Source organism: Neophocaena asiaeorientalis, unplaced genomic scaffold (assembly GCF_003031525.2).
Source record: "Neophocaena asiaeorientalis asiaeorientalis breed wild unplaced genomic scaffold, Neophocaena_asiaeorientalis_V1.1 scaffold26, whole genome shotgun sequence".
Classification (NCBI taxonomy): domain Eukaryota; kingdom Metazoa; phylum Chordata; class Mammalia; order Artiodactyla; family Phocoenidae; genus Neophocaena; species Neophocaena asiaeorientalis.
In genome coordinates, this window is record NW_020173108.1 from 6,795,261 (window position 1) to 6,814,793 (window position 19,533).

At 41.5% G+C, this 19,533-nt stretch overlaps 1 protein-coding gene across 1 annotated transcript in view; it reads right to left on the reverse strand.

The window, feature by feature from the left end:
- The window catches only part of MCC (MCC regulator of Wnt signaling pathway), a 274,629-nt gene that overhangs the window by 233,615 nt on the left and 21,481 nt on the right, over nucleotides 1–19,533 (reverse strand). The gene's annotated exons all lie outside the window — the stretch shown is intronic.

The window sequence follows — 19,533 nt, forward strand, 5'->3', positions numbered from 1 at the left end:
GTGAGAGCATAGGATTGTGTTATACAATGATAGTAAAGGAAGTAATTTAGGCCAATCTAGCAATATTTCAAACATAGTAAACTCTAAAATGCAAGAGTGCTTGTTTGGTCTGATTCAGCTACACCAACATTTTATTCAGTAAACTCTTAGTTATTCACTGAATAATAGCACAGATAAGCCAAAATAATATTTGCCTTGAACGAATTTATATTTTAAACTGGGTGTGTCTGTTGTTCTGGGAATTCACCGCACCCCAAGTAAACTGAATCCCTGTGGAAGGTTCTAATTCAAAAGAAACCAGCAATGTTGTTCAGCTGTGCCAACGTTACTCTCCTTAGTGGAATTATTCCTGGTTCTCCCCAGTTTCCATGCAAGAGGCAGCTACATCCCACCATACTAATTGAATCAAAGCCCATCCTCATCCTAGCACTGCTTATTTTGGTCATTTAATACTATTAAACAAGCACTTTCTAGGTCAGATGCTATGCCAGGTGTTGTGCATATTCCAGAAAATCAGACAGTACCTGCCCTCAAAGGGCTTATGTTTACTGAGGCCAGAGGGTAAAGGAAGGATTCAGACAGGGAAGAGTCACCAAACTATTACAACGTACTATACTGAGTCCTAGGGAGGGGAAATTAGAGAGTACTGTGGAAGGAAAGAACAGGGACTTGGCGGGGGGTGGGGGTCAGGGCCTGAGTCCTAAAAAAAAAGAAAAATAAGATATAGTTGTGATGGGTTCTGCTAACACAGGGAACAGCACATGCAAAGGTCTAGCGGCAAGACATAACATGGCACAGGTAAGGAACCTGAAGTTCAGGTTCGAGGAAGCTGTCTACCTGCACATGTAGGCAGACTGAAATTAAGAACTTAGGGGAGGGGCTTCCCTGGTGGCTCAGTGGTTGAGAGTCTGCCTGCCAATGCAGGGGACACGGGTTCGTGCCCTGGTCCGGGAAGATACCACATGCCGCGGAGCGGCTGGGCCACTGAGCCTGCGCGTCTGGAGCCTGTGCTCCGCGGCGGGAGAGGCCACAGCAGTGAGAGGCCCGCATACCGCAAAAAAAAAAAAAACTTAGGGGAGGCACAGGTTTGAGATATTCAAACAGAATTCCAACGGTCAGTCACACAGTTTAAGTACGATTCCTGCAAACACTGCCACTCACTCTTCCAACGTGACACAGACACTCAGTGTTGCCTCAAATCTGAGAAAAGAGTCACTGTGGCCTTGAAACTGGGGATAATGCCAATTTTTGCTTTATTTCTACACCATACCAGCTTTCTGCTTATTTTGCAGAAAATGCTAGTAAAAGCAAAAACATACCATTGTGAAAGCCAGATGACAACCTCCCTTGATTTCTCCAAGTTGACTAATTTCAATTCACATCTTTGCAGCAGGAGGTGAAACCTAGCAGGAACTTATCATGCTCCATTATCCCTCCTCCCATATCTGGGGGCACCAGTGGTTGTCACAAACTCACCTCTTTTTGCCTCATCCTTTCTATCTTGTTAGTGGAGATTACCAGAAGTTTGTGGTATGAAGATACATAAGCAGCTGGGGATTTATGGGGCTGAGCATGTTCAGTTTTAAGGTTCACGGGCATTTGGCATACACTCCAGGCACGACTGCCAGTCACCCTGGCCCAGCATGGTATGTGGGACCAGAGTTCAAAGAGCGATACCTATCTAGAGCACGTGTGGAGAAGAAAAGAAACCTCTTCCATGAAGGGAGGGAGAGAGGACAGATGAATGGATGGTACCAGTGCAGAAACTTGCAGGATGGTGACAAGCTGAGGAACCACAACTCAGGGCCTCTCTCACTGTAAAGCAGGGGGCCAGGGCGTTGGCTAAAACTGAGGGAAGTGGTCAGATATGAGAGCAGAAAAGATAGCAGATGACCACTGTGGTGAGTAGCAGACTGAGTTGGCCAAGTTGGTGTTTTTCAGTGAGCTGATTGCAAAGGGTCCTGAAATCAATATTTTTTAAAAAGAGAATAAAAAATCAGAGTACTATTCATACCGTAAAGACAATCGTTGTATATAATAAGTTAATATAATATATGCTTATGTGTATACTGGATCATGATGTAAAATGTTCTCTACGTGGGTGGCAGTCAAAATATTTGAAAACCAACAGACTACAGCAATAGAAGGAATCCCTTAAGAGCACTGAGAACTCAGGTGAGGGTGGAAACAATCTAGCTTGTGGCGGCACTTATCTACATTGTTATGATTTGTGCCTCACACCTGGCCAACAGTAGAGGCGGTAATTAAATTAAAGCCTCCTGTTGAAAATGCGGTGACTCAAGGAGAGAATACATATAAAAATATATAAAGTGATATATCTTATCGGTTACTTTACTTAATTATGTTAATTAAAACTTTTAAAGCAATTTGACAGTAAATTAAGAGACCATACTACTCTGCTTGACCGCATAATTATGCTTTTTGCTTTCCATTAAAATTCTTCTACCAAAAGATCTTTAAGTGACCTACTTAACTTGTAGGACATATCATGTGCTCGGAGTAAAAAGGTTAAAAGGTGTTTTACTCTAAAACCGCCCACATTTTTATGATTTACAATAGCAAAAAGCAAGACCCAAAACTCCACAAAACCCCATGCTTGTTAAATACTCTCTAATAACCGAAGCCAAATAAATTCTCTTAGAGAAAGGTACCACCCCCAAAGGAACCATAAAAGTGCCTTCATTATAGAAAAAGGCATTTATTTTCCATTCTCAGTCATTTGTGAGATGCCCCATTGTTACAGATAAATCACACTTGAAACAGTCAAAAAATGAACACTGCCATCTTTCTCATCTACCCAAATACTATTCGGAGATCAAGACTGTCCTTCAAAATCATTCAACCCTGGGCTTCCCTGGTGGCGCAGTGGTTGAGAGTCCGCCTGCCGATGCAGGGTACACGGGTTCGTGCCCCAGTCCGGGAAGATGCCGCGAAGCGGCTGAGCCCATGAGCCATGGCCGCTGAGCCTGCGCATCCGGAGCCTGTGCTCCGCAACGGGAGAGGCCGCAGCAGTGAGAGGCCCACGTACCGCAAAAAAAAAAAAAAAAAAAAATCAGCCCTGACATCTCATTCCACAAGTCTACGGAATGGGTTAGAAGACAGCCTTTGAAAAGACAGAAAGTTGCCAGGTAATGGACTCCACTCCCACCTCCAAGTCATTTAATAGATTCATTATCATTTACTAAAGGAAAACGAAATTGATTGAAAAGCATGTTGCTCTTAATATGCTTCAAAAGTCATCTGCAAAGATAACTGTGAAGCTACTTGTTTCTTTATCTCTAGGAATCAGCTTAAACTTGGGGGGAGGGAGAAGAACATGGCTCTTATTTTTTCCCTTTAAGTCCAATTCCCAGAACACGTTAATCATCACAATAAAAGTGAACCTATTTTATATGTGTGACATTGTACTCAGGTATCACAGATCGAGGAAAAGTCAAGCCTCAACTCAACCAAAATGTATAAATAAGCTCTAAGCACAAAAAACTCTAGAAAAGATAGAAAAAGATGAATACTTTAGTTGATTAATAAACATCTTTCAAGGTGGCCTGAATTCATTACAAATTCAAGAGTAGTAATAGGAATCAATAACCTCCAACTCTGGGAAAAAACAAAAACTTTAGACAAAGAAATTCATCTAACCCAGTGGTTTTCAAAGTTTTTGGTCTCAGGACCCTTTCACACTCAAATTATTGAGGACCTCAAAGAGCTTTTGTTCTGTGGGGTGTATCAATCACTACTCACCATACTCAAAACTAAGAAACTTTTAAAAGATTTATTCATTTATAAATAATTGTTTAGATTACATATTCACTTGAATACTGTTAATGAAAAATATATTTTCCAAATGGAAGAAATTTAGTGAAAAGAACGGCAGTGTTCTGCATTTTTGCAAATCTCTTAAATGTCTGGCTTAATAGAAAACAGTAGAGTCTCAGGCCTGCTGCTGCAGGCAATCTGCTGAGATACGTTGTTTAGACAGAAGGACATAAAGAAAATCTGGCCTCATACAGCTCTGTAGTTGAAAAATGCAGGGGTATTTTAATGGCCCTTTTCAGATGACTGTGGAAGCTTCTTTGGTGCTTCCCTAAAATTCAGAAAGTAGTTGTTTCTCTCTCTTTTTTTTAAACCACTTGATTGAAATAAGATTGGCATACAAAAAGCTGGACATATTTAAGCCATACAACCTGACGAGTATATACAATTTGATGAGGGTAGTTTCTCAAAAGTTAACTGCAATGTGGAATCTGAAACAAACTCTCTGTACTCTGTTACATTAAAATCCAATAGTCTATTTGCACTTTGATAGGATCTTTTACCCATGCATGCTTTTGAAAAATCTTGGTTCAATGAGTTATTCAGGTATTCCAATAGCTGACACATCTTTAGGAAATATTACAAAAATCATATCACCATCGGCTTTTGCAAAAATGTCTTTAGGTATTGAAAAGCTGTCAAGCACAGGGTTTTGAATACAAGTTTTCCAAAATTCCAATTTTCACTTTCCACTTGACAGCTCAAATTTTATCACTGGCAACATATACTATCAGGTGTTTTCCTTGAAGTGATAGGCTCCTCATTTATTTCTGAGAAAATATCAAATGGCTTAAGTGCTCAAAAAGAGATAAGTTAGGATACATCCTTATGAGGAATTATGTGGCCATTATACCGTTTACAAATAATTTAATGGTAAGAGAGAATGCTCATGATATAACGTTAAGTGGGGAATAAAAGGAAAAAAAATTCGTATATATTATAGTATCAGCTATGCTTTTAAAAGTTTGTGTATCTCTACTTGAGGTTTTTCTGTATTAGACAAACTAGCCACAAAACCAAGCCCAAAACTTTTAGGCAGGTATCTTTTAAAAGAATTACAAATAGTCATTAATACCAAGTATTAACACTTATGGGGGAGCCTGACAAATATTACAATTTGTTAGATTTAAATATTAAAAAACCCCAACTTGAGTTCTAATCAGTGACACAAACAAAAATGAAACACAAATCCTACTGTATTCCACCCAACATGGAAGGAATTAAGCTCTATCTTTTGGCACAGAAGATCAAAATAAGGATGCATCTTTACACATTCTTTCCCAAAGACTGATCTTTTGACAGAACAAATTGGTTTTGTCCAAAATCCAAGACACTTCTGCTAATCACTTTTTTAATTATAGAATCTGCACGATGCTGTATAACTCCTGAGATCTACTTTCAAAGTATAAGGTTTGTGTATACTTCAGTGATATTAAATGATGTTACTGAAGTATACACAAAGCTACCTGGTTATTAAAAACAAATTCAAGGGTCCACATGTCCATCTACCCATCTGCTAATAAAGAATTGAAAAGTATACCTCAATAAAACTGGGTAGGGGGGAAGAATTGGAAAGACTGATTAACCAATCCCTTACACCATCTCAAAAGCATTAACTTTTCATGTATGTCTCAACAGCTTTCTTAAAGTACAAGGTCTACTAAATGTAAGACCAGATACTATAAAACTCCTAGAGGAAAACTTGGGCACAACACTCTGTGACATAAATCACAGCAAGATCTTTTTGGACCCACCTCCTAGAGTAATGAAAATAGAACCAAAAATAAGCAAATGGGACCTAATTAAACTTAAAAGCTTTTGTACCACAAAGGAAACCATAAGCAAAACAAGAAGACAACCCTCAGAAGGAGAGAAAATATTTGCAAATGAAGCAACCAACAGGGGATTAATCTCCAAAATATACAAACAGCTCATGGAGCTCAATATCAAAAAAAACCCAAACAACCCAATCAATGAATGGGCAGAAGATCTAACTAGACATTTCTCCAAAGAAGACACACAGAGGGTCAAAAAGTACATTAAAAGAGGCTTAACAATGTTAATTATTAGAGAAACGCAAATCAAAACTACAATGGGGTATCACCTCACACTGATCAGAATGGCCATCATCAAAAAGTCTACAGATAATAAATGCTGGAGAGGGTGTGGAGAAAAGGAAACCCTCCTACACTGTTGGTAGGAATGTAAATTGGTACAGCCACCATGGAGAACAGTATGGAGGTTGCTTAAAAAGCTAAAAATAGAACTACCATATGACCCAGCAATCCCCCTACTGGGCATATACTGTGAGAAAACCATAATTCAAAAAGATACATGCACCCCAATGTTCACTGAAGCACTACTTACAGTAGCCAAGACATGGAAGCAACCTAAATGTCCATCGACAGAGGAATGGATAAAAAAGATGTGGTACATATATGCAATGGAATATTACTCAGCCATAAAAAAGAATGAAATAATGCCATTTGCAACAACATGGATGGACCTAGAGATTGAGAAAGACAAATAACCTATGATATCGCTTACATGTGGAATATAAAAAAATGATACAAATTAACTTACTTACAAAACAGAAACAGACTCAAAGACTTTGAAAACAAACTTACAGTTACCAAAGGGGAAAGATGGTGGTGGGGGGATAAGTTAGGATAATAAAGTAAAAGGTCTATAGAAAACTAAAGGGTATTCTCCTAAGGGTCCCTCAAACAAAGACACCCTCTAGGATGCCTTTCAGGCCTCTTAAACCTCTTTAGTATATGACTATGAATACAGGCTTAACAGATTCCCAGTAAAAGTAATGTCAACTCCATGACTCTAGGCACATTACTACTTCTACTTTCTCCAACTATCACATTTGCTACCAGAAAGGGAAAAAAGTCAAGGGAAATACCCTTGTTTTGGGTTTTCTGACAAAGGTTACCATTTTTGAAGGTCAGGCAATCATTCATATGTAGGTCACCTCTTCTCATTGCAAACTCTTCAGGGCTGAGCCCATCTTTTATGCCTTCATCTCATTTTCTATCAACATACCTTTTAAAAGTTGGTACCAAATACCAGCAGTTATTGTTTAGTGAGTACTTACATGCAGATATTTATACTCATCATCTTAATCCCCACAATGACCTTGAAAGGTAGAGATGTTTATCCTCCTTTTTTTTTTTTTTTTTTGGTACGCGGGCCTCTCCCCCTTTGACCCATTTCCCCTGCATCGGCAGGCGGACTCTCAACCACTGCGCCACCAGGGAAGCCCTATCCTCCTTTTATAAAAATTAAAAAACGGAAGGAAAATAACTAGTCCCCAGTTAGCCAGGATCCAAACACAGGTTTGGCGCAAAACAAGTGGCTCTCAAAGTTGGATATGAATTAGAATCAGCTGTTAAAAAAAAAATTCCTGGGCCCACCTCCTGCTTTTCGGATTCAGCAGGTCTGGAGTGGGGCCCGGTAATCTGCATTTCTAACAAGTTCTCCCATGATGCTCATACTGTTGGGTCCAGGGACCACACTTTGAGAATAATTGCTCTAAACCAACATGACCTTGCAGAAGGTTCAATGTGTATGCAGAAAGCAAATGAAGGCTAACAGCTTTCAAAATTCAATTTCAGAAATGCTTTTTTCCCGCTTGTGTATTTTTCTACTCTCCATCCATGCCCTTCAAGAAAACCTAAGTCAGTCACAGCGCCGTCAGTGAATCTGCAGAACAACCACCACTGTCTCCACCATCCTGGCAGAAAAGGGCTGGTAAGAAACCCTAAATCTCTAGAGTTCTTCATCTGGTAGAGGGAGAGTGTTCTCAAGGTAGGAAAGAGCAAGCAAAGAGACTGGCCCTAACAACTAGAGTGTTGGTTTAAAAGAGCACTAAAATCTGCACGTCTTTTCATTCCCAGAACACCCCTGTAAAATGAGGAATTAAAGGACCGAATCAGATGCGTGGCTTACACAAAGTCAGGTGGTTTGGCTTCCAGTCTGACCAGGGTTGTTACATTGTGTCTCTTTTAAACAACCAACAGTTTAGCAGCATCTGCTGGAGTTAGAGCAGACAGCTTTAACTTGACTAGTTAGGGAGGACTGCAGCTAAATGTAACAGACTGTGATAGGGAGAACCCTTAATGGGAATGAAAGCTGAAGGCAAAAAGACCAGGAAATGCAATATACCAGAGGAGACATCTTCTCAATACATTAACTCTGAATCAGATACTGGCTGCCATACCCAGGAATCATAGCTGGGTTACTATTGATTAATCAATAGTGGCCCTGATTCAGTTGGACAGCTGAAGAGCTATGGGTTCATTGTAACAAACCTCCACCTAGCAAGCTTCGAAATTGGCACTGTTAAGACATGGCTCTTTCAAATTGCTTAAAACTCCTACTGAGATGCACACACTTCCAGCAATATTTCATTTCTCAGACTAACATAACTCGAGGACAGGGCAAAAAGACGGCAGTAATTTTACTGCAGGAAAGCCACTCTGAAACGTGAAAACTGTAATACAGCTATCACCCCAGGGGTGATCTCCAGGAGCATCTTAATTTTCCTGAGACATTCATGGTGCGACAGGAAACAGCTTGATTCTCACACACCAATTCCACACAGATCGAGACGCACACCACACACCTCACACCTCAATGTGGCAAAAGCAAAACAACTGAAGGAAGTAGAAAAGGAAAGAAAGGGAAGCCAGTGGACTTATGTTTGAAGGAGAGAAAAAGAAAAAGAAAATAACAACCCTGGTCAGACTGGAAGCCAAACCACATGACGATGCCTAAGCCACATATCTGATTCGGTCCTCTAATACCTCCTTTTACAGGGATGTTCTGGAAATGGAAAAAGATGCAGATTTTAGTGCTCTTTGGAAACAAAAATTAAGGGATTCTAGAGGATGTGATTTTCTGTATTTAAAAGAGTTTACAACATAAATGTCCACTAAAAATACTTCCTTAAACCAGCACACTTAGCTGGCGAGCATGTGGAGGAACCAGAATCCTCCTACGCTGCTGGTGGGAATGGAAAGTGGTACAACCTCTTTGGAAAACAATTTTGGAAGTTTCTTAAAAAGTTAAATACATACTTTCCATGTGACCAGCTATTCCACTCCTAGGTCTTTACCCAAGAGAAATGATACCACATATGTCCATAAAAAGACCCATACAGAAACATTAACAGCAAATTTATGCGTAAGGTCCTCAAAATGGAAACCGTTCAGATGTTCTTCAACAGATGAATGAACAAATTGTGATATATTTACACAATGCAATGTACTCAGCAACAAGAAGGAATGAATTATTGATACATGAGACATGGATGGATCTAAAAATTATGCTGCATGAAAGAAGCCAGGGCAAAAATATAGTACATATTGTAAGATTCCATTTACATAAAATTCAATAAAATGCAAATTAGCGTAGAGTGACAGAAAGCAGATCAGCAATTGTCTAGGAAAGAGAAGGAATGGAGAAGGGGAGAGGCAAGAGGAAAACTTTTGGGGGTGATGGATACGTTCAGTGTCTTGATTGTGGAAATGGTTTCGTGGAGATATATACACACACGTACACACATACACTTCTCAAACTGTGTACCTTACTTTATTTATTTGGCCGCACCTGGTGGCTTACGGGGATCTTAGTTCCTGGACCAGGGATTGAACCTGGGCCACGGCAATGAAAGAGCTGAGTCCTAACCACTGGACTGCCAGGGAATTCCCTCAAACTGTGTACCTTAAATACGTGCAGTTCACTGTCAATAACACCTCAATAAAAGTTTTTTTAAAAAAACAGCACAGGGCTTCCCTGGTGGCACAGTGGTTGAGAGTCCGCCTGCCGATGCAGGGGAACACGGGTTCGTGCCCCGGTCCGGGAGGATCCCACGTGCCGTGGAGCGGCTGGGCCCCGTGAGCCGTGGCCGCTGAGCCTGCGCGTCCGGAGCCTGTGCTCCACAACGGGAGAGGCCACAGCAGTGAGAGGCCCGCGTACCGCAAAAAAAAAAAAAACAGCACAATATTTAGATCTTTCAAGAGCAAGGGAAGATGTGGATTTCAGTGGCTAAACTACAGAAAAATTAAACTCTTTAATTCTAACCTGGGCTTCACATAAAGCATTACACAATATTTCAGGAGCCTTGATGTCTCTATACGTGCTTATATGTGGAAACAGCACTGTTTCCACTTGGCAATGCGCCGAGGGCCTCAGTCATGAGTCAAGCACCTAAAAGCTCTGGAAATTATTAGCTCCCAGTTCTAAAACCAGCTCACTGAACTTAAAATCTTTCCTCTATGTCAAGGGTTAGTGACTATACTAGCCATCTATCCCACAGAGGTCTGGTGGTGTTAATGGAAGGGTTAAAATATTCAGGACTCACACTCTATGAAAACTGTTCTCATCCACCTGAGCTATTATAAAAGCACACGCGTCCCTCTGCTTCCATGTCACGCTTTAAGGGTCTGCAAACTACAACCCATGGGCCAAATCCACCTCACTGGGTGTTTTTGTGTGGCCTGTAAGCTAAGGAGTGTTTTTACATTTTTAAATAGTTGGAAAAAAAAATCAAAAGATTATCTCATGACATGCAAAAATGATACAGGGCTTCCCTGGTGGCGCAGTGGTTGAGAGTCCGCCTGCCGATGCAGGGGACATGGGTTCGTGCCCCAGTCCGGGAAGATCCCATGTGCCGTGGAGCGGCTGGGCCCGTGAGCCATGGCCGCTGAGCCTGCGCGTCCAGAGCCTGTGTTCCGCAACAGGAGAGGCCACAACAGTGAGAGGCCCGCGTACCGCAAAAAAGAAAAAAAAAAAAAAAAGATATAAATTTCAAATTTCAGTGTTGGTACATAAAGTTATACCGGAACACAGCTACGCCCATTTGTTTATATGTTATCTACGGTTGTGTTTACCCTACAATGACAGAGTAGTTGTGACAGAGACCACATGACCCACCAAAGTTAAAATATTTACTATTTGGCCCTTTCCAGAAAAATGTGTGCCTACCCCTGCTCCAGGCCCAAGTCCTACATGTGTCTGAGCATTTTGAGACTGGAAATGAATGAATTCCAAAATGAATCCCAGAGACAGACAAAGGTCCTGAAAAGCAACACAGTGGCCGTTTTATCCCAACTGGTACCTTTGACAGATGTTTCTCCTTCTAGTTCAGAGCAAGACTATGATGTCACCAGATGTGCCCCAACTTCATCGACGGCTCAGGGAAGGGTAGAGCAGCCCCCTCTATGGGGCTACGTTTTCAGTAACTCAGTCCCCTATGTCCATCCCCTGCTTTACCTTACAGTAGGTCCTCAGAGCAGCTGTAAAGATTTCAGGCTGCTTTCAACTACTAAAGCAGGGTTAGGGCTCCTTGGGTTGCAAGTTCCCAAGACAACTTGAGACAGTTTAAGTGAAAAAGTCAACCAACTCACTTTTCATCCGTTCTAAGTACACAGGGCTCTCTTGGAGCTTCAGGGCGCCATGCAGGAACTTGAGCTCATCTCTGGACTGTGTCCTTCTCTGCACATCTCCTGGTTCCTTCCCTCATTGCAGACCAGCCCCTTCCCAGTTCATAGGCCTCCAGAGTTAACAGCTCCCATGATTCAGAGACAGACTAGGAGTAGAACATATTCCATTTCCAAGTGCACAGGAGAGATGGGCCAAGTTTATAGGGCCTAACATAGCAGCATAAATGGAGTATGGAGTGGTGCCTAGCAAATGAGGACAGGGAGACCTAGGTAATATTTTAAGCATCCACTTGGGCTGCCATCATATAGGCGGGGAGAACAAGCTATGTAAATTTAGAAGGAGAGAGAGTAAGTCTCCTTCCAAGGACAAGGCTAATAAGACTCTCACACTATGGGGCATCTCAGGGATTTGATTTCAACTTTTATTAAAACCCTTGGTCCACTGCCAAAGTCCAGGAAAAACTGAGCTTCCTTTTTTTTTTTTAATTTATTTATTTAATTTATTTATTTTTGGCTGCGTTGGGTCTTCGTTGCTGCATGCGGGCTTTCTCTAGCTGCAGTGAGCCGGGGCTACTCTTCATTGTGGTGCGCAGGCTTCTCACTGCGGTGGCTTCTCCTGTTGCGGAGCATGGGCCCTAGGTGCACAGGCTTCAGTAGCTGTGGCTTCCCGGATTCTAGAGCGCAGGCTCAGTAGTTGTGGCGCACTGGCTTGGCTGCTCCACGGCATGTGGGATCCTCCCTGACCAGGGCTCGAACCCGTGTCCCCTGCATTGGCAGGCGGATTCTCAACCACTGCGCCACAAGGGAAGCCCTGAGCTTCTTTTTTATGTCTCCACTTCATTCCTTCTCCTGGAAAACTGAAAAATATCTAACTTTTGGGTCCTGGTTCAGGTGCCCACCACCTCCAATCAATTACACTACTTAAAGATGCATTACCCAACACTGCAGAGCTCCTTACAGAGGCAGCCCTTGGGAAATTCCCAGTATCTTCCATCAGCCTTGCTTTGTATTTACTTGGGAGAGGGGCAGGCAATGGATGGAAGAGCACCACTCCCTTACTTCCAAGGACATTTTAGCACTTACAAAGCCTTTGTGCACAGGTTGTTGCCTTGGTGGTGGTCTTCAACCTCCCAGCAAAGGAGCTAACTATCAGGTTGAGACAAAAACAACCTAAGGCTCAAAGAGATCAGGCATGCAGCTCCAGCCAGCACACTAGGTAGTGGAATCTTGGCCTGGGGCACTTCATTGTTTTGTTTCACTTTGTTTTTTAAATAAGGGCCTAAATCTCTGCCCAGTTAGCAAAGGGGCTTGGGCCAAGAATAAACTGGGCCAGAGAATCCTGCACAGACTGGACTTGGCCAACAGTTAGCTAATTAAGAAAACTTAGCAATGACTGCATTATTACACCATTCCAGCAGGACCGGTTTTGCGCTCCTTCTCTGCAGCTCTTTTCTTCCTACTGTCCGCCAACAGGCCTCCTTCACATCTCAGTCCTCTGCTCTTCCCTCTTTAACCTCTCTGCCCTGGACAATCTCATCAGTCCTCAGGGACTCCACCAGCATGAGTTCCCAAGAGGCTCTTCAGCCCGGCAATTCACACATGTGCTACCATCAACCCAAATGTACTGACGTCTCAATTTCATCCCCTTACCCCTAAAACTTGTCTTCAGCAAAATATGCCACGAAGATTTCTAAGTTTATATGAAATAAATAGATCAACAGACGTTCATACACGTGATCTGATCTTCAGAATAACTTTGGAAGTAAAGAGGATGGTTGCTGTCATTCCCATTTGGCAGGTGGGGCATGGCCACCCCACCTCTGGGCTTCTTTCTGTCAGAGGCACCATTTCCCACCTGCTCGACGGTCAAGTCCCAGCCCAGCTACACACTGAGACAGGCTACAAAATGGATGACCCTGGAAAACATTACCTTAAGTGAAAGAAGCTAATCACAAAAGGCCACATAGGGGCTTCCCTGGTGGCGCAGTGGTTAAGAATCCGCCTGCCAATGCAGGGGACACGGGTTCGAGCCCTGGACCAGGAAGATCCCATATGCCTCGGAGCAACTAAGCCCGTGCGCCACAACTACTGAGCCTGTGCTCTAGAACCACAAGCCACAACTACTGAAGCCCGCGTGCCTAGAGCTCATGCTCTGCAACAAGAGAAGCCACAGCAATGAGAAGCCCGCACACTGCCACGAAGAGTAGCTCCCACTCACCGCAACTAAAGAAAGCCCGTGAGCAGCAATAAAGACCCTGTGCAGCCAAAAATAAATAAATAAATAAATTTGTTTTTTAAAAAGGCCACAGAATATCTGACTTCTAGAACAGGCAAATCCTCAGTGACAGAGAATTTGCGGTTGCCTGGGGGGTGGGAGGCAGGGAGTGACTGCTGATGGGGTTTCTTTCCAGGATGATGAAAATACCCTAAAATTAGATTGTGGTGATGGTTACACATTCTTGTGAATATACAAAAACCGTGAAATTGCACACTTTAGATAAATTTTATCATGTATGAATATCTCAACAGAGCTATTAAAATATCTTCTATATTTATATGTAACATCTAATAAACAAGATATGTCTGCTGAAACAATTGATTTTTTTAAATAACAGAATCTTTTTTAAATTAATTTATTTTTGGCTGTGTTGGGTCTTCGTTGCTGCGCACGGGCTTTCTCTAGTTGTGGTGAGCGGGGGCTACTCTTCATTGTGGTGCACGGGCTTCTCATTACAGTGGCTTCTCTTGTTGCAGAGCACAGGCTCTAGGTGCGTGGGCTTCAGTAGTTGTGGCACATGGGCTCAGTAGTTGTGGCTCACGGGCTTAGCTGCTCCGTGGCACGTGGGATCTTCTGGGACCAGGGATCAAACCTGTGTCCCCTGCGCTGGTAGGCGGATTCTTAACCACTGCGCCAGCAGGGAAGTCCAACAGAACTGATTTTAAAGTAGAATGAAATAAAGTGGAATGGATGATTTAAAAAAAAAAAAAACAACTCAGGTACATCTTCCACTCTGCTCCATTCTTTCACAATCTCTTACTCACACAATCCTGTCACTCTTGCAACCAACACTTTTTCCACCTTAATACAAACCTAGTCTTTACCAACCTGGGTTACTGAGACAACTCCTTAACTCTTTTTCCTGAGCGCCACATCTCCCTATCCAATCACTCCTACGCAGGGAGGTTCAAAATTCCTCTTCTGCAAAGCACCATTTTCCTGCACCACTTTCCTGCTAAAACGCTGTAATGATTTTTCCTAGAGTAGCCAATGATATTAGTCCCCAACTATGGAATGGAATGAAATACATTCCATGTTGTGTATTCAGCATGGAATACACAGAGGTCCTCAGGAGGCAAGCTGAACCCTACCCTCTCCCCCTTCATCTGGAGGTCCCACCTCATCATGCTAGTCTGCTCAGCTCTCCCAAACCCATACAGCACCACCAGGAATTCCTTCTTCCTGCTTACGGGAAGTCCTTCAGGATGTACCATCTTCACCAATTTCCCTTGACCATTCCAGACCATAATGTTGTTTCTCTCAACACCTATCACTTATAAGTCTGTATGATTCACCTGATACTTAGATAACAAGAGAAGCCAATTTTGCATTCTGTCTCCCAGTGAGGGTCAAAAGACAGCTCGGGCAGGTAGATGGTGTTACTTTTTCTGTGCCCTCCTTCCATCCAGTAGCTCTAGAATACCGTTATACACAAAGTGTCACTCGATTTAGCTACCATTAAAGATGATCCTGAGCTCCTAGAAACAACAGTTCACCCATGTACTGTCTAATGTAACACTCTGGAAGCTGACGGCAAAAGAAAAACTTCTTCGTTTGGGAAATGGATTTTTCTTAAATCACCCATTAATCTTTGGTTATCTGCAAACTATTGTAACTGGCTTCTGGAATGGATCCAAACAGTTTAAGGGGAAGGAAACTCCAGCTAAAATGTGTTCTTTCCAAGAAGTTTGACTGAATTACTGTATACATTTACTGTCCTATGTGACCGCTTTGTCATTGTTAGAGATTTCAGTAATTAAAATGGGAAACAGAAGCTTAGGTTACTGTCCTCATCGAAACTATGCTCCTTGGAGCCACGTGATTATGACGGCTTTCGTGCTCTTGTACGCTGGATGTCTTAAGCTGAGTGCGGTTCAGGGGATTCTTTCTAATTACAGGAAGGTACTTCTTTCCTTCAACACTGTGTGATCTGACCTGTGACAAATCTGTCCTATACACTATGCAAACAAATTGAATGTACAAATCTTAGCGCTGGTGCTGGAATCTCTACAGAATAGTCATCACGATCTCAAAGTTTGTTTCAAAATTTGCAAGCATCAAGTGTCAATCAAAACTGAAGATGAAACACTAATGAATGTTGAATTCTCATGTTTTAGGTGTACTTCCTTTTTAGACTTTTTGGTTCTCTGCTATTTTTACTGTACTTTCATTTACATTTCCTACACGCTAACTTTGTGTGATTGAAATAAAATTGCAGTATATACAAAAAAAGAAAGAAAGAAAGAAACATCAGCTAAGACAGATCAGCTTGGAGAGGCCAACAGTTATACCCAATGTTATCTTGATTGGACAGGAGTATTAACACTGACTGGTGTTATCTGTAAGGGTCAGACTTTCTTCTCAAAGATGAGAAGGCAAGGAAGATACAAAGAGTACCGGAGAGACAAACGGAGAATGGCAGCAAAAATTAGAAACAGTGAAAGGAACAATGGAAGTTAACAGGACTAGGGTGGGCGAGCACGGGACAGAGAAGACAGGGATGAAGAACAGAAGTCAGACCAGCTTCGCAGGCTGGAGGGAAACAGGGAATACGGGTTCTCTGCTTACAAAAAGCCTTGCAACTCCAGAAGGCAAGTTCCTTCCCCAGCATCAGAGCACTACACTCTCTCTCCAGGTGGGGACTGGGCCCCTTGACTCCAGCAGGCTCTACCTCGGGGAACCAGAGGCCAATGAACTCTTTGCCAGAAGCTTTCTCAAAGAAAACCTGAAGGATAAAGAATGCTTATGTGGCTCAACTCCCGTCTCTGGAATTTCACTACTGCCATGATAACACATCAAAAAGGCACTTCCTTCATAACTTTAGCATAATGTGTTTTTTCCACATTGACAGTGAAACAAACTGTTAACCTGTGGTAGTGCTCTACATCTGATTAATGTTATTCAGGGACTCCCACAAAGTGTTTGCCATTTATTACTATTGCTAATTAGGAGCTGGAAGGTCGTTACCTGCCCCAACCTACAGTCACATGCCCACGATGGAGCTTTCCTAAAAGCAGGACTCCTGGCTAATACTGTTAAATGAGGTTAGCACTGCCAAAATGTCAATGGTCATTTATTTGGTCAGAAAGGGCCTAATTTATCTAGTTCAGCTGCCCTCGGTAATTTTCATGGAAATGTCAGAGCAGCAATCAGAAGAAATGAATGGCAATAAAGATGATTACTAGAAGGGTAGCGATAACACCCCACTGACAGATTGCTTTTATTTTTCTTTCACCACTGTAAGACCTAGTTCAGAGATAAGCCAACAGAGTACACAGAGCTCAGTACCAAAACATGCCCACGTATTTTGTCTGAAGTACAACTGCATTTTGAAATTCTGAAACGTATAAGAAGCTTCACTATAGAAGGAAGAGAGCATAAGAAAATGTTTTGGTGGGGAGAGATGGAAGAGAAGGGCTGTTTAACAAAATTTGCTTCCATTCATGACAAATCTTAGGATGCTAAATAAGGGTACCTGAAGGAGCTAGATCTAGATTGCTTTCATCACTTTTGTGCTAAAAAAATTTTGCTTATGACTTATTCAAGACAAAATAAAAATAGATTCCTTCTTTAGCAATTTCAACTTATCCTTCTTATATAAGCATAAGTAGTAACACATGTAATCAGTCTGAGAGTCAGTAATGGATAACAGGGCTGTTCACCTTTGGGTCATGGGTGTCTGGACATCCCAACATGGGAGGCACTCACTTAAGCTCATTGCAACAGAATCGGGGGAGAAGGCCGATTGACGCATGGGTGTTGATTTGAGGAGCTGGACCCGGCCTTTCACTGACAGAATTCCAAAATTTACCTTGGGGATACATCAAATTCGTTCCAATTATGATGAAAAAGGATAGGCAAAATGAAGGATAAAGAAAATAAAGCACTCAGTCTAGTTCCCAACAGCTGACCTCATAAGGAAAAGAAGTTCCAGGCTCCAAAGATAGCGACAGGTCATCCTTTTTGCACCCACCCCAATCTCTCCCCGACTCTCTTTACCCCACCCCACCTAATGGGATACAGAGATGATTCATGGTTTCTGAATCGAGGCCCATTTTAACTTTTCAACTTACTCGAGGAGGCAGAGAGTATGGTAACAAGGCCCCTGCTTAGAAAGTTGAGAAATGGAAATTCCAATACCAAATTCCATGTGACCTGAGCTACATCCCTAACTTCCGCCCGTTACCTTCCAAGTAGCCGTGTACTTCTTTGCTCTTTAAATTAAAAGGCCCAAATACTACCAAAATAGATGTTAAGAAAAACTATTGACAGAAAGGTAACTATTTCACTTTACCTCTGAGATTTCCCTGCAAAACAAATATACAAATAAAAAGTTGGCATATATGGGCTTAATTTAATCTCTCCTTGAGGAAAATTAACAGTTTGCTAAGGATAAAAATATTTGCTTCATTAAATGCTCCATCAATTAGTATTGCTTAGCTAAGCAATTTAACCAAGTCCTTGATTGCAGCAGGACTACTTAAATGACCAAGGATGTTTACTTTAAGATAATGGAAATATTTTTATCAGAGAGGGCTTTGTTTACATTTCCAAGCACAGACTCAAGGCCTAAATGCTGATTCAGGTGCTGTGGATTCCCATGGCCATTAGAAATGTTGCGCTTTTCCTTGACTCAGTTTCCCCATCACTAACAACGGCACAGTTGTCACCTCTTCTACAACGACCCAGAACATCAGGTTCACAAATTATTAAGTAAGTGTTAAGCATTGTGTACACAGTGATGGTGTGCAGACTCAAATCTTAAGTGGAAGACAGATAACACAGGCGAGAGACTTAGCCTATAAAGAGAAAAAGGTTTCTAATGATCAGTCAGCCTTGCTTTAGTAAAAAATTTCCTACTGCAAAATTAAAAACAAAACTTGGTATCGGCACCAGAAACAAGGTGACCAACCATCCCAGTTTGCTCAGGACTATTAAGGTTTTTGCACTGAAATTCCTGGGCCAACAGAGAGATGGTTACCTTAACAGAAACCCGAATGAGTAAGAATATTTGCATAATCAGAGATGACTAGTCAACTTTAAACTCAATTCTCTGCATTAAAAATTGGAGTGTGACCAGCTTTAGCTTGTATATATTTGATCTTCTTGATTTTTTTTTTTTTTTTTTTCAGTTTCACCGAAGAAAACTAGGTAACGATTTAGGTATCTGAGGCTCTGCCACTTAACTCTGTGGCCCTGGGTAAGTTACTGAAGCTCTCTTTCTCAAGTTCTCCTCGTGACAGGCACACAGTAAGCACCCCAACATGAACCAATAATATCACCTCTATTTAACACTGTAAGCCTAGTGGCATGACCTTATTTTTCCTACTGGTGATTTTTAAATTTCACCCATCATCTCTACAAATACAGTGTATTTTCTTTTTTCTTCTTCTTTTTTTAAATCTCAGAAGAGCCTACAAATACAGTCAGGTTGATATGCTCTCCTTAAGTCTTCCGCTTTTTTTCTGGCATACCTACATAAAAAATAAAGAAGCAATTTCATTTCCTATGTCATTTTAAAGTCAGGCTCTACCATGCTCATTTTAAATAACCAAGTGTTAGAAAACTTCTAACACTTATAACAAATATCCTTATTTGTTATAACAAATATATCATAACAAAATATCATTATTTCTTTCTCAGTGATTTCTAATTACCAGGGTACACTTGTCTATGTTAGGATATGTTTCCTTTTCCAACCTAAGAAAGAGGAATAAGCTTATTAGAATTCTAGCAACACTAGTAACAAAATATAATTAGCTTCTTGGAATTTATGAGCCTATTCTTTCAACAAAATACAGTAATTATTCTTTAAAAATGAATACGATAATGCATGGATTGCAAAGAAACACTCCAATGAATGAATTAAGGGACATTAGTCTCCTATCATATCTGACTAGGTTCCTTTTACTCTGTGGTCCTTTATTCGTTTGAATTTTCAATCTCAAGCTAATAAAACCACAGACT